Genomic DNA, 16119 nt, shown 5'->3' with positions numbered 1-16119 from the left:
AAGTATTTTATTATTCAGAAAGCAATGTTCACTTGCCTCTTTGAGGGGGCAACCTCCAATAGAGCTGAGCTCAATTACAAAATAAGACACGATGCTCCTCAAGGGGAGTCTCTATTCTTTATATAGGATTCATACATGCAATACCATGGGGAAATACCATGGTTCTTATTAATACCATCTATCTAATACCATGGCACATTTGCAACTAACTGTGGTCCCTTCATTAAATGTGGGTCAACCACTTACAATTATTAATATGGGCTTTATTGACTCTTTACTTAACTATAACTATGACTCGATCCTATTACATAAATACGGGGGTTAGGGTTGGACCCTAAAAAAAGTTCAAGATCGTAAGACACATGTATGTAGGTTGAATAAAGCCCTCTATGGGTTGAAGCAAGCCCTTATAGCTTGGCATGAGAGGATTGATAACTATCTTATTAAGCTAGGATTTATAAGGAGCAATGCTAACCCGAACCTATACTTCAAGGTTGAAAAGGACATGCCTCTCATTCTGGTCCTTTATGTGGTTGATCTCTTTCTGACAGGTGATGAATCTCTCATTCATCAATGCAAGATGCATTTGGCTTCTAAGTTCGAAATGAAGGACGTAGGACCGATGTACTACTTCCTAGGACTGGAGGTCTAGCAAAAGCCAGGTGATATTTTCCTTCCTCAAGGGAAATACATTGTGAAGCTACTTGAGAGATGTGGGATGGTAGACTGCAAACCTGTATCTACTCTGATGGAACTCAACTTAAGAAAGCTATGTGGAAGTGCTACTTGACCCGAATTCATGAACCCTTCTGAGTATCCTCAATTTGTGGGGGCTCTGATGTTCTTGGTGAACTCCCATCCTGACATATGCTTCAGTGTGAACATGTTGAGTCAATTTATGGTCAAGCCTCATCACATTCATTGGATTTTTGCTAAGAATATGTTGAGATATCTTTGGGGCACAATCCACTATGGACTAAGATACATTACTGGGAACTTGAGGCTGCATGGATATTCAGATGTTGATTGGTTTGGCAGTGTGGTGGACCGTAAGAGCACGTTTGGGTGCTACTTCTCTTTGGGGTTTGCTTCAATATCTTGGATGAGCAGTAAGAAGGAATCGATTTCTTTAAGCACCATCGATGCCGAATACATTGCTGCAAGTATGGCCTGTTGTGAAGCTGTTTGGCTGAGGAAGCTCTTCAATTAGCTATTTGAGCATGTGCTAGATACCACCATGATATTTTGCGATATATAAAGTGGGATTCTCTTATCAGAGAATCCTGTGTTCCACGATTGCTCTAAGCACATTGATATTAGGTACCACTTTATCTGGGATATGGTACAATGGGGAGAAATAAGGCTCCAACTCATCATGATGGATGAGTAGGTCACAAAAATTCTCATGAAGCCTTTGGGGAAGGTCAAATTCTTAATCGAGAGAGACTTGGAGTCATGGAAATACCCTCCTATGAGGGTCTCGTATGAGTTAGCTGGTGAGAACCAGTATTGCAACAATAATGCTGCAACTCCTGGGGCTTCCTACTTTACTTTTATCAACCCGGTAGTTCGTAACAAACTTGGAAGTGATGGTGCTGTATGCACAAGTACTAGCTCTTACTGCAGGCTATCACTTGGTCAGCTGGTGCAAGATCCTAGGAGCTTAATCCAACTTCTATGAATTCTCAAAAGAATATTTTAACTGTGATGAAAGAAAGCTAACTCTACAAGGACTATTCTACTTGCAGAAAGAGAAAGAAGACTGGCATGTAAGGCAAACCCTAACAAACCATAATTTATCCAAATAACCCTACTTTTGCAGAAAAAGAGGTAGAAACTGATGATATGAATGCCATTGACCACTGGGAAGGTGAACTACATCTATTTAAACTACTTCTGAAAGAAAATGAGAAAAGAACATATTTTTGTGTTTTTATGTGTTTTATGTGAAATTGTTATGCATGAGCTTTTGTCTGTTTGTGATTGTGGCAGAGGTTTGGTGGCAATGGAGGATGGATTTGGTTTTTGCAGAGGTAGAGGAAGGTGTGGAGAGGTCCTAAGAAGCCCCTAGTACCCTTCTGAAGACTTCCCTTGCAATCAGACTTCAAAAAATCACTCACAAGGAATTCTACTGGAGGCTGTAGGGGATCTACAGGAGGATCTATAGGAGGATCTACAGGAGGAGGCCGAGAGCTGTTTTTGGAGGATTTGAAGGTGGAAAAATGGTGGGAAAGGGTAACTGAAGGCTAGATGAAGGTGTTGAGGTGTCTGGAGCTTGTCAAGGAAGATCAATAGGGAACATGATGGTTGGATTTGTTCAAATGGCAAGAGGGAAGCTTATGGAGAAAAATGCAGAAATTAGGGAAGAATGGTGAAATTTTGCGAATGACTTGGGAAATCTGTGAGGCATCAGATGATGCTAGCTTATTTATGGATTTATGGTAAGCTGAGGTGTCCTGAAAGAGATCTGCGCATCTACTTACAAAAACTGATCAAAGAAAGGACTAGCTATACCATGAAAATAGAAATTTCTCTAGCTTGACCTAATTTTTGACCTAGAAACAGAAAATGCTGAACAATAACCTTTGAACAGATAAGAATGCAAAGAGATCTATTGTAAAAATAGGAAACAACTGAATCTGAAGTAATACATTAATCTTTCCAATTCAAGTCATCACACTAGAAATTGCATGGAAGAGCAAAACTGTGTTTTTGGTGGCAGAAGTGGTGCCTTGACCTCAAATCATAGTCCCAGAAAGGGAGAAAGGAGATTAGGGCCTTCTGTTGGCCTTTTTGAATCTTATCCTATCACGACATTAACCTACTTGAGCAACTGAAACAAAAACAACTATGCAAACCATCAAAAGCAACCTATTCTAAACAAGATAAAATGAATCTATGTAACATAAATTAACTCATGAACTGAAGAAAAAACATATAAGTAAAAAGCAAGAGGTGTTGGGAAGCTTGCGTTGGGCCCTAACCCAAGAGCTTCAGCCCTCTAAAAGAGATCAGTGTTGGCTCAAAAACTATTTCATCTCCATTAACAAAAATAAAAGTCACATTACATAAACTGTTCTAAAAAGGAAGCTCGAAAATGAGTTGCACAAGTGCTGCACCAAAGTGCAAAAATTCTACTAATGACTGGCTAACCTACTAAGGCTCTAAGCCCCCTTATTTATGCAAATGGAGTCCCCCAATAGCCATCCTAAAATCAAGGAGCTCGGCTTCCCATAATTGGAGATAAACAACAGTACTTCTTTACTTGCTCGACTGCCCCTTGGATGCATCAATGTGGCTACTTGTGCTCCGAGTTTCTGATGGAGGATTCGAGGAAAGGGGTCATAAATGAAAGAGACACCTCCCTACAAATCCTCTTCCCTATTTCCCTTGAAAATTTTCTGCCATTTGCTCATAAATCCTTTGACCTTGTCCAAAATTGACCAAAAAATCTGCATAAAGCACACATTAGACTACATGGCAAAATGACTAACCCAATTCACTCTATTAACACTAATATAATAAAAAAATGCAATAAACTAATGAGAATGGTGGATTAAGTCGAATTAAGAGGTAAAATGAGCCCATATAATTACCCATTTCTGGGGCTCATCATCACCCCCCTACTGAATGTGTTGCTCATCCTCTGAGCAACTAATCTATCTCCTCATCCTTGATGCCCTTTATGGCCTCCCTGACATTCCATGCCTCAAATGTGAGATCCTCCTCTCTATCATGGAATCTAGCCCTTCCATCCTCCTTTTCCCACTATTTTTGTTCTTCTTCTACTTTTACTCCCTCCAGTAGTCCTAACAGTAGTGGAGGACTGAACTTGAGGCCAATCCAATTGGCCTTCTAACTTTGCATAAAGTGCTTATATGGTGGTAATCTCTTCAAGGCTTCTCTCATCCCGTCTGGGGAGTGATACTCCCTGATTTGTAGGCTATGGGGCAGTGTGTTCCACCTTCTCAAGCAGGCATGAATGCAGTCATCCCCAAGCAATCCCTACATGTCCTCAAAATGAGAAATAGCCTGGGCTTGCTCATTGATGTACTTAATGGCCCTTTGAGGATCAACTGCAAGTTGCTGGTGGGAACTAATGAGAGCCATAGGGTCTGATGGCTCTGCTCTAATCATCAGAGGTTCACTTTGTTCCTTTGCCATCAACTTCTGAATTTATACTACTCTTTTCTCCTCATGACTCATCCAGGATGTCATGGCCATCAACTGTAAGTCACCCAACTTTGCATTGGGGTCCCATATGTTCATATTAGTAAGGACCATGTTATGTAAATAAAACTCTACCAACTTCACCTTGTCCTCTGCTGAACTGTTTTCACATAAATCTATGAACTGTCCATAATCCTGGAAAGGTATGGTGCCCCTTTGGGCCAGAGTTTTGATTTGGAATTGTAGCCACTGATCTTTGAGGTAGACCCCATAAGATTTGGCTGGGTGTCTGTGTTGTAGTGCTTCTATAGCCTAGCTGGCCATGCAGGCTAACTGGGCTTCTCTTTCCTGTAGCTGTCTCCTCAATATTTCATTTTTTTCCTGAGGTTCCCTTTCTTGCAGCTTCTTCTTTAACATTTCATTTTCTGCCTCCAATTTAGCTCTTCTGATGCTTTCTGTATGCTTGACCATGCTCAATTCTTTCCCCATTTTCCTCAATTTGTCTTCCATGTGCTCAATGTCTTCCACCCCTTTTGATTTTGCAATCTGCATTCATGTATGGGTCCTTACTCTTTCGTTTTCCAGCTCAAAGAAAAGAGGGACTGCAAACTTTTGTGGGATGATTTTCCCTCCTTCCAGAAGGTTGCAATAAGAGCCTAAATTAGGCAGAGGGTCAGGCTATGGTATCTCTTTGGCCTTATCTTTCTCCTTGGTCTATTCTTCTGCCTTCTTTTCAAGATTCTCAGTCTCTTGAAGCTTTGTCAATGTCTCTTGTAGAGTGGTCTGCGCCTCCTGTAGGACTGTTTTAGAGTCCATAAGTTTGATCCTTTCTTTCCAAGTAGAAGCTCTAGGGCTTCCCCTTTCATAGGTAATGGGGGTTTTGGATGGAGATTCCTCCTTTTTGGTAGTAGGGGCATCTTCAATGATGATGGGCTCCTTTGAAGGTGGCTGAGGCTTCCCCATCTTTATTCTGGTGCTTTTTCGAGCCTTGAAGTACATGGATGGTTGTCTTTTCCTTTTTCCTTTGGGCTTGGCTGGAGTACTAAGTGTAGCAAGAATAGCTACTGCCTCCCTTGCTAGTGTCTCAGGAGACACTTCTTCCTGTCCTACTTCTTCTTCTTCACTTGCTCTTTTTCCTTTTTCTACTGGTTTTTCTTCTGTTGTCTCTGATTTTGTTTGCTACTCTTCTTGCTTAGCTTCTGCTTTTCCTGTGGCAACCTTTTTTAGAACTGTATTAGGCTTCTTCCTTTTAGTTTCTGGTCTCTTCTTTTTCTCTGTTGTGGTTTTACCCTTTTCTGCTTTTGATTATTTCTTCTTCTCTACTTTAAGATCATCTTTGGTGGTGTCATGTTTCTCCTTTCCTATCTGGTTTTCTTCTTTTTCTGTGTGGGGTTCCTCTTCTTCCATTTGAGTGTTCTTTTCTTCTTCATGGATTTCTTTCTCAGCTTCCCCTTTTTGTTCTTCCTCTTCACTTTCAGATGGACTAAGGTAATAGATGAGAGTTTCTATATCATCCTCCTTAGTCATGTTTCTGAAAATCTCCTAGGTTATGGGGTTTGTGAAAGTGTGGAGGGCATCCTCCACCAGCAATTTAATTAGCCCATGGTGAGCCAATTGGTCTGGAACTCCTGCCTTCAATTTGGTGCTAGATTCTATTAAGGATTGGAGGAGAAAATATGGAATACTGAGTTTTCTAGATGCAGGAAGGTCCATGCCATATCTTAGTTCGTGTAATAGTCTGAAATGGTACCCATAAACTATGACGTATCTTCCTTCACAAGAGATGTATTTCATAATCTGATAACTAATCTCATTCCATGGGAAAGGTATACTTATTCTCTTGATGCCATTCTTTTCCTCCACAAGATGTTCAATAGGTTGGAAAAAGGTTTTCTTGGCAACTTGACCCAGTGGTTTTTCTTCCTTGCTCCAGGGTAGTCCAAGTGGGAGGCTTGTAATCCTGTTGATGAACTCTGGGGTGATTTCTATAGTTAGACCCCTGAAACTGACAATGGCATGGGTTTTTGAGTGAGGTTTTAAAGACAATATAAATTCCTCTGTGACTTCATCATCATATCCATGCAACTTTTCAAGGAAAGGCATCCAATTTGCTCTAGTGAAGAGGGCTACCACTTCTGGATGTTCATGCAGCTTAGTTGAATTCAGAGGCTCCTTCCTCATAAAACCACCTGTCATGATGTTTCAGATTTTGCTGGAATATTTCAGTTGAAGAGGAAGGTTGCAAGTTTCAATCCCGAAAACAGGGGAACAATGGAGGTTTTCTTTCAAGAAACATGGATAGATTTTTTGTGTTCTTTCTTTTAAACAAAAAAAATTTCAACTTTCCTTCCTTCCAAACTCTGTTCTCTATACTCACATTACTTCTCTGTCTGTTTGAGGGAAACAATACCTTAAAAAATAGAGAACATACAGAACTATGTTTTTTTCTTTTTGCAAAATAGCAAACTATCTAATGCAAGTTCACTCTTTACAGGATTAACTCTCTAGAGTTGCATCATCTTTTTACATAGGAGAATACCATGGAGGAGACAAAGACAGTATTTCAGTGCAAAGATCAAATGGAGAAACTGTATATATTTAAAAAAAAAAACACAGGCAGACTCTATTCTCACTTTCCTTCCCTTTTCAACTCAATGCCTCGCTTGGAATCACACCGCCCTTTGTATAAATGGAAATGCAAGGTGGGTTTTCACTGAGCCTACCTTTTTCAGCCTGAATTTGTCATAAAATCCTGAGTTTTCCTCTGCAGTGCTGCTCACTGGCCTTCCTATAGAAAGGCTCCTGTAGGACTGTGTTTTCGCTTCTATAGAGTCCGATAATGCTCCTGTAGAGCTCGATAAGTGGGCAAGTCCTGAGAACGACAGAATTCACCTGTTTTGATGCTCTGGAGGTGGTAGGTGGGTTGCTACAGTTGAGAGCTCGTTGACCCAAATGAGAACAAAGGTGGTGAAGGCGGTCAACTGCAGCGTACTTGAGTTTACGTGAGCATTCTGCAGAGAGGAGGTGAGGTGGTAGGAAGGGTATGTTACCCTCATCCTAACCATTGGTCCCTACTTTAGTGTCATTATGAAACCTTTATGCCGCCTTCCACAATCAATTCAATCATTCCTATTAGATTCTGCCATTACCTGTTTTGAGATTTTTCGAGCTGACTGATGACATGTGTTGAGTGCACTCGCTGAGCGCTGTTTGAACTGGATGAGGGTGGCCAGTTAGCTGGCCACCAATCTATTTTGATCACAACCATCTCACTTGTTCATGTAGTTTTTAAATTATACCCATGCAACAGAAGAATAGGTTTAGTCACTTACCTGTTTAGTCAAGAATTGCATGTTACCATGCTGTTGCATGCTTAGACTTTGGCATTCTATCCATAGATTTCTATTGTTGGTGCCCGTGGCTTCTGGATTGGTGGCTTAGCTACCTTGTACTAGTGATCTTCAATCAGGATCTGACTCCTTGTGCGTTCTACACATCTGTGGCTGCACTGACCCTGCCTCTGGAGCTCGATTTTTAAGGGGATCAGCTGCTACAGGAATCCTACAAGATTTCCTGTAGCTGCTTCTCCCTCTAAAAATTTTGGCTAAGGCTTGAGCAGGGACTGGAGAGGCAGCTGAGGAAGATTCTGTCAGTCATGGAAAAGTAGCTGGTATGCACTAGGTAAGAGTTAAGTTAAGGATGCTGCTTGTTTATTCTTCATTTTTCTAAAAAACAAAAGAAACAGGATTTCTGTGTTTTCTGTGCAGGGAAGAAAGAAGCGAGTGGAAATGTAGTGGTGCAGGTATGGAATGGAGAGTTATGAGGATGAATGGTGGTAGGGGGTCCACAGGTCTTCTGGACAAGTTTCTAGCCCTTTGATCCTTCTCTTGGCTTGATTTCAAGCTCTCTGTGATTTCTACAGGAGCCTCCTGTAGAATGCACAAAGCCTCCTGTAGGATGCATAGTTCTCCAGAAAAAGTGAGACCAGGGATTGGGAAAAGAAACTAGCGATGGAGAAAGGGTCTATCAGAGGTGTACTCAGCTTAGTCATGTCCCTTTTTCATTTGTGTCCCTCCTGCAACCTACAATGTATTCAAAAGAAATCAATTTTCTATTTTTGTTTTTTTCCTTTTTTTTTTCCTCTTTTGTTTTTTTTTTGTTTTTTGTTTTTTTTTGAAGAGACAGTTAGGGCGCCTCCAAGGGGAGTTTTTCACCCTACCTACCTACCCTGGGTGCCTCCAAGGGGATTTTTTCACCCAGGGATCTTTATTCTCCTCATTTTTTTTTTTTTTTAGGGAATGGGTGGAGTGGAGGCAGAGACTTGCTCCACTACCAACACTGTTTTACTCAGATTTTCAATGAATTATTGCTTGGAGAGGGGCTTCCTATATATTTTCATCCTATGCCCATTGACAAGCATGGGGATGGCTTCTTCATCTATGGTCATGATCAGAACTGAACCATTGTCATTGCACTTTTCTATTGTGTACGGTCCCAGCCATCTTGTCCTTAGTTTCCCCTTGAAATCTTTATATCTTGAGTCATACAGCAGCACCCAATCTCCTTCTTGGAATTGCTTCTCTTTGAGGTGTTTGTCATGCCATATTTTCCTTTGAAGCTGGACTACCTTTGTGTGGAGAAGGGCCTACAATCTTTGTTCATCCAATCCATTTAGCCGGAGCAACCTTTCCTTTTGTGCATGGCTGAGATCTAGGTCTAGTTGAGCTGCCATCCTTATTGTGTTTTATTCAAATTCTATTGACAACAAAGCCTTCTTCCCATAGACCAGCTCATAGGGTGTGAACCCTGTGGTGCTCTTCCATGTGGTGTTATAGGCCTAGGTGGCCTCAACCAATCGATCTGCCCAATCTTTTATGTTGCTGCTCACTACCTTGGTCAAGATTTTTTGCAAAGCTCTGTTAGTCACTTCCACCTGTCCATTTACTTGTGGATGGTAAGGGGTGTAAGTTCTGTGTTTAATTTTGTGATGTGTGGGCAGGTCTTCAATCAGATTGGAGGTAAACTAACTCCCTTGATCTATGACTAATTCTCTTGGATACTTAAACTTATAGAATATATTCTCCCTTAAAAACTCAGCTACTTTTTCTTCTGTTTCTACCTTGATCACCTTTGTTTCTGCCCATTTTGTCAGATAATCAATGCACACAATGATGTAATATTTCTGCTTTGAAGGAGGGTTGACAGGACCCACAAAGTCCATGCCCCACTTCTCAAATGGCTCGAAATTTACTTGAGGTTGCAGAGCCATCTCATCCCTTGGAGTAGGTTACCCCATCCTTTGACACCAATCACATTGGCTGATATACCTCCTTACATCTTGATGAAGAGTTGGCCAATAGTAACCTGCTTGCAGAATTTTGAAGGCAGTCCTCTTTGTTGAAAAATGGCCCCCACAGGGCCCATCATGACAGGTCAGGAGAATGTCAAAAACTTCCTCCTCCCTGACACATCTTCTCAAAACCTTATCTGGGCCAAGTTTGAAGAGATTACCCCCAATCCAAGTGAAAGGGGCACTTTTCCTCATGATCTTGCTCTTTTATTTTGAGGACACGTGTGGCAGGAACTGTGTGGAAACCAAGTAATTCGCTATATCAGCAAACCATGGAGAGAGTATTGAGATAGCGAATAGGTGTTCATCTGGAATTTGATCATCCACTATTCCTTCTTCACCTGCAGGAAGATCTATTCTAGAAAAAAAATCAACAACAACATTTTCCTTACCCGGCTCATCAACAATGGTTAAATCAAATTGTTGTAATAAAAGCAACCATCTAATAATGCGAGCATTTACATTTGGTTTGTTCATTAGATACCTAATTGTAACATGATCAGGGTGTACAAATGTTTGATAGCTAGTGATGTAGTGTCTGAATTTATTTAAGGAATGGACTACAGCTAGGAGCTCCTTCTCGGTTACAATGTAGTTTAATTCTGCCTTCAACAAATTTTCACTTACAGAATATATGGCATAAGGTAGCTTCTCATCAACTTGCCCTAAGGCTGCTCCTATCGCTTTGTTTGAGGCATTTGTATGAATGTGGAAAGGCAGGGCCCAGTTTGGACCTCTCAAAATTGGGGCAGTCACAAGTTTACTTTTCAAGGTATCCAAAGCTTCTTGACAGTTGTCAGTCCATATGAACTCAACATCTTTCCCCAAAAGACAAAACAATGGAGAGGCAAACTTATTGAAATCCTTAATGAATCTTCTATAATACTCTGCTAAACTTAGGAAACTCCAGACATCTCTTACCTTTTGAGGAGGTGGGACCCTTTGGATGATGGCAACTTTGTTGGGGTCCACTTGTAATCCTTGCTGAGAGATTGCATGACCTAGCACGGTCCCTTCAGTCATCAGGAATTCACACTTTTCAGGACTGAGGGACAGGTTCATTTCAGTACACTTGTCCAAAAATTTTCCCAAGTTAGACAAAGCTTCCTGGAAGTTAGAACCATAAGGGGTAAAATCATCTGTATAGATTTCCACTGCATCATGAACCAGTTCAGAGAATATACTCAGTACTGTTCTCTGGAAAGTGGTAGGAGCATTGCATAATCCAAAGGGAAGGACCCGATATGCAAAGGTACCCAAAGGAAAAATTAAAGTGGTCTTATCTTAGTCTTCCGGGCTAATTTGGATCTTGTTGTACTCGCTAAACCCATCTAGGAAGGAGAAAAACTTTTTCCCTGCCAGGCCATCTAACACTTGATCTATGAAAGGCAAAGGAAAATGGTCCTTCTTGGTGGCCTTGTTTAGTTCCCGATAATCGACACAGATTCTCCACTTCCCATTTTTCTTTGGCACTAGCACCAAAGGAGAGACCCATTCACTGTCAGAGATGGGGTAGATGAATCCTACATCCAGTAACTTTTGCAGTTCTTCTTTGACAATGTCCTTAAGGGCTGGATTCATCCTCCTTTGAGGTTTCCTGAATGGTTTGCAATCTTCCTTAATGTAAATGTGATGAGTATAGACTAAAGGGTGCACTCCCTTCATCTCCTTATAACTCCAAGCGAAAGCATCCAAGTGGTTTCTCAATAAGCTACACAGTTCCTTCTCCTAAGAGGTGGATAGGGATGAGTTGATTTTCAAGGTTCTTTCTGGGCCGAATTCCATATTCTTAACTCGGAGAGAGGTCGGGTCGGCCACAGAGATCAATTAAAGAATTGGCTTGGGTTTCTTTCACTAGCTCTTCAAATGCCAACATGTTGAGGGGTGGATTCCGAATCAAGTTTTCAATGATATCATCCTTAGTTTGTGGTTCCCTCCCATGGCAGCTTCTACTACACCCAGTGGTGCAGAATAGACTTCATCCTCATATTCCTCCTCCAACCAGAGAGGTAGATCATGTTCTAACAAAGGTTGGGTGGGAGGATATAGGACTAGCTGCTTAGACATATGCCTGTTCTTGATTGTCATGTTCCCAGCTCGACAACTGATGTAGGCATCTATAGTAGCCAACCTGGGTCTTCCCAGGATGAGAGGATACCCAGTGAGATTTGCCTTCGGTTGGAGAACCAAAAAATCAGCAGGGTACTCCCAAGAATCGATGGAGACAATTACATCTTCCACAATCCCCTCACGGGTCACGGTGGAGCAGTTTGCTAACTGCAGTACTGTTGTGGTCTTTCTCAGGGAGCCCTGAAGGTTGAGCTTGAGCATAGTGTCCTTGGTCATTACATTAATGGTAGCCCCTAGATCAATCAGGGTATGGGAGATTATGGTGCCATTGATGTGGACATCGACTACAAGGCTTCCACAGTCTAGATATTTCGGACAGATTACCTGCCCCAACATCAGGTCGGACAGTTGTCCTATGACATTGATAGTTGGGGCATCTCTCCTGCTCCTGCCTGGATGCCTGAAGCACTTATCCTTGATCATCTTTTTGTATATAGGCACATCCTTTATGGCTTGGAGAAGTGGTATCTTAACACATAATTGTTTCAATTCTCCCAGAAGTTCAGTTTCTTCTGGGGTAGGCTGTGTTGTTCCGAATAATCTCTCTGGACAAGGTGGAATGGCTTTTGGTTCACTTTCCTCTTTTTCTTCCTCATCCTTGTTATAGACATTTTTGGGCACTGCAACCCCAATCATAAATGTCCATAAACCAAGGGCTCTTAAGTCCCTAAAAGTGTTGTTCCAACCTCTAAAAGGACAAGGTCAACTGATTACATCTTCTCCCAGAAGTTCTCCATGAAAAATTGCTCAGAACTGGTCAAAACTGGACCATCTCACCTACTCCATGGTCAAAGTGCGCTACATCCCACCTAAATACACACAGTAGGTGCAATGCATCTTGAAAATCCCTTCTATGGGGTACAATGGGTGAGAGTGGACAAATGGCAGGGTCAATCTGCAAGGTGGAGGATCATGGAATCTTCTAGAAACTTCTCCTATGACACTTACCTCTCTGCATTCGCCTAGGGATGAGTAAGAGATCATCAATCTCCAAGTGGAATCAAGAACTATCAGAGAGAGGACACTAATCAACTCTCAAAAGCTGACTCACCCCCCTTGCAAACATCTATATATGGATCCCTCATCCCAGAGTTCCAGAGGCTGGAATTTTGTATCTTGTAAGGAAGTGCTGCTGGTTTCTTGGTGTAATATCATAGTGTTGGGTGATCTAAGCTTTTCATGAGGTGAAGAAGGGCTTTCCTGCTGAGAGGATGATGCTGGGTCAGAACAATTGGTTGTAATCCTCTTTGCTCTTTCTTGATTATCAATAAAGCTATTCAAGTTTTCCTCCACATTCTTGTATGATTGATGTTATGTGCATTTGTGTGGTCAATATATATTTGGTCTTATATTGTTTATGATAATAGATCTATGTTCTTGGCTAGTGTTATGCTGCTTTGATTCTACAGGTGCCCTGTGAAGCTAGCTAGACAAGGAAGCGAGTAGCAAAGATTTATCAGAAAGGAGAGGAATCGAGCAAGGAACCAAGCACAAGACAGAGGTTGGTCTCCTTATTCCCCTCTTATCTATTTCTCATAAAGGAAAATGAAAATAGTTTTTGTTTGTTTGTTTCTAAGGTAGCTACCAGCCTTAGTGGGACTAGCAGCTCTGCATAGACACTAGTTTTCCCGATAACAAAATGGCGAATGGCGACCATTCCCTTCAAAATATCGGAGTAGGCCTACTAAAAGACCCTATATTAATGGGAACTTTTTCCCTCTCTCCTCCAATCAATCTGGCGGAAGTGGCGACGGTAGGAACCTGCAATATGATATCTTTGACTCAAAAGATCTCAAAAAACGATATTAACATGGATCATCCGCGGGTATTGCCTCCAAGCCCAATAGAAATATTGTAGCAATCAATGTTTTTGGCATGGGAGGCAAACCCAAATCAACGCTCATCGAGCGTTTGGATAGATAGGTCTAAGGAATATGGCACCCCTTCAGATACTTGGTCGCAAGTGCATTACACTGATGAAGGAATTGTTCAGTCAATGACAATTGAAGGGGCACCATGGGAAGATTACCACCATCATTCCCATCTTCCGCATTGTCAAAAAGATACTCCTGATAACCTTCATCATCCTTCAGTTTTTGATTTCCTATAAAATACTGTAAACACGGTGGATTCCAAGCGAAACTTGTCCAATATTGAAGAGACTATCGCCATAAATATCTCGACCAAAATGGATGTTGTAGAGAATATTTATGTTGGCAAATGTTGTTCTCCTTCAGAACTGGAAATATCTAACGCTCTCTTTCTCGAATTCAGAGATGTCTTTGCTTGGTCATATAATGAAATGCCAGGCATTGACTCGAGTATAGTTGAACACGAAATCAAGATGTATCCAGATGTCAAACCGGTACGACAACGGCTACGGCAGGTGCACCCCAAGAAAGCCGCTGCCATCAAGGCAAAAGTTGAGAAACTTCTCCATGCTGGCTTTATATACCCGGTTCCTCTAACCGATTGGGTATCGAACATTGTTCTTGTGATGAAAAAACAAGGAACGATTAGAGTGTGCGTCGATTATAGGGATGTAAATCAAGCTTGTCCGAAAGACAACTACCCTACACCCTTTATTGACCAGATAATTGATGAATGCGCCGGATGTGAAATCTTTTCATTGATGGATGGATTCTCTGGGTATAATCAAATAAATATCCACCCACAGGACCAGTCAAAGACTACATTTATTTGTCCGTGGGGCACATTTGCATATTGCAAATTACCCTTTGGTTTAAAGAACGCAGGGGAAACATTTCAAAGGGCAATGAATTATGCCTTCCATGACATCAAAAACATCGTTCAACCATATCTTGACGACCTTCCGGCTCATTCGCGAAAGCGGACCGATCATCCGCAACATTTGAGAGCGATATTTCTACGTTGCCGACACTACAAGATACGACTCAATCCACACAAATGTGTGTTCTGTGTCAGTTCTGGTCGTTTGCTTGGCTTTGTAGTCTCAAAATACGGGATTCGTCTCGACCCATGTAAGGTTCAGGCAATCATAAATTTGCCTCCACCTTCAAATTTGCTTCAGATTCAGAAACTTCAAGGGAAAGCAAACTTTCTGAGGAAGTTCAATCCAAATTATGCTGAACTTGCTAAAGGTTATACACGTCTATTGAAAAAGGAAGTGCTCTTCATTTGGGATCAGGTCACGCAAGCTTCCTTTGATGCTTTAAAAGAATCCCTAATGAAAGCATCATTAATGTATGCTCCCGATTATCAAAAAGACTTTAACATGTATCTGGCTGCAGCGGATACAACCATCGCAATGGTTTTAGTTCAAGAAGACAACGAAATTGAACATCCTATATATTATTTGAGTAGGAACTTAAATGATACAGAAAGTAAGTATTCCTATGTTGAAAAGCTGGCTCTCGCAGCTGTTCAAGCGATACAGAGATTTCGACACTATGTCCTCTTTCGAAAAACTACCATTTTGTCAGATTGCAACCCCATGACTTAAATATTGTCGCGACAGTTGCTGGGGGGAAATATTCAAAATGGATAGCAATTCTACAAGAGTTTGATCTGGAATTTGTAAAATCCAAATCAAAGAAATCCCTAGTTTTCACAGAATTACTATGCGATCTCCCATCATCATCCAACGATGAAACATCCAAAGAAACCATCGTGGATGAATCATTGTCTCTGATATCTTCAAGCAATCCGTGGTATGGCGATATAATCATCTATCTCCAAACACAAAAATATAGGTCTAATACCTCCCGCTTGGAACAAAAACGTATTCGATACCAATCAAAAGACTACATGATCGTCGGTGATACACTCTACCGTCGTGGTGTCGATACAGTTCTGAGGAGGTGCCTCACTCACGAGGAGGCTGAAAAAGTTCTGAATGATTGCCATTTAGGCGCGTGTGGAGGGCATCAGTCTGGTTACGCTACAGCACAAATTTTTTTATGAGCAGGATACTTCCGGCCAACAATGTTCAAAGATTGCATAACCGCAGTCAGAAGTTGCCATGCATGTCAAATTTTCGATAGCAAAACCAGAAAACCACCCGCTCCAATGCAACCGATAGTTGCTGTTGGGCCATTCGCCAAATGGGGCATTGATTTCATGACATGTAACCCCACCTCGACCGGGGGCATGGGTATATCATAGTTGCCGTAGACTATTTTACCAAATGGGCCGAGGTGATGCCTACATTAGATAACACTGGTGAAACAGCTGCCCTTTTATTTTTTAATCATGTAGTCGCCAGATTCGGCGTTCCACAGGCTATAGTCACAGATCATGGATCACATTTTCGCAATCACATGATGGTTGAATTGGCTGCCAAATTAGGGTTGTCCCACAACAGCTCTACTCCATATTACCCGCAGGCCAATGGACAAGTTGAAGCAATCAACAAAGTCCTGAAGCAGACGTTGCAAAGGATGATTGGAGTCCATAAAAGGAGTTGGCACCTAATCCTGTACTCAGCC

This window comes from Pinus tabuliformis, chromosome 8, assembly GCF_031772625.1.
Source record: "Pinus tabuliformis cultivar Carrire ecotype Pingquan chromosome 8, CPIR1, whole genome shotgun sequence".
In the NCBI taxonomy this organism is placed as follows: domain Eukaryota; kingdom Viridiplantae; phylum Streptophyta; class Pinopsida; order Pinales; family Pinaceae; genus Pinus; species Pinus tabuliformis.
Note: the sequence above shows the minus strand (reverse complement) of the source record.